Raw genomic sequence first — 732 nt, 5'->3', positions numbered from 1 at the left:
TATTTATATACATATATGTACACATTTTCAAATTATTATAATAAAAAAAGTCAACATATTAAATATTGCAAATGTTGCATTCTCTTAAACTTTAATTAATGAATCAATTAAGCGTTTTATTTCCACCCATTAAACCAAATAGCACTTTCCATCTCATATCACATTTCTAATCGACACTAAAGATTGAATTTTTTTAATTTATCAGTATTAGCAGAAATATTAAACGCTACAAACTCAGCTCAGACGCTTATTATTTGGTTGGAACTGTTATAAAGTTATAAAGAGGATCCAGTTGTTGCACAGTTTTTTTTTTCTTTCTTCTGCTTTCCAGGTGAATACTCCCTCTAGTGGTCTGGGTGGTAGAATTAAGGCTCGGTAACATATCCTCAACTAGTGTTCAAGGCATTTTCTTGCACATATACACGCTGTGTGTTTTTTAAAACTGAGGTATGACATGACTAGATTTTAATCTAGGCTGCGGTAGCAGTACACATGAAGTAATCTCCATGATAAAGAGAACAAGAGGCACTCTGCTTGCTCAAACTCACGGAGTTTGCACGCTGGTTTCTCAGATGCTGACAGGAATAAAGACTTTCCTGTGCTCGGATGATGAATAAAAGCCCCCCTGCTCTGTTTTATTTTTCATGAGACAACCAGTTGAATATAAAGGAAGGACACACACATGCGGCGCACTCCTGAATCCTCAAGGAGGGAGTAGCAGTGATTTATACT

Source organism: Mugil cephalus, chromosome 9 (assembly GCF_022458985.1).
Source record: "Mugil cephalus isolate CIBA_MC_2020 chromosome 9, CIBA_Mcephalus_1.1, whole genome shotgun sequence".
NCBI classification, from domain to species: domain Eukaryota; kingdom Metazoa; phylum Chordata; class Actinopteri; order Mugiliformes; family Mugilidae; genus Mugil; species Mugil cephalus.
Note: the sequence above shows the minus strand (reverse complement) of the source record.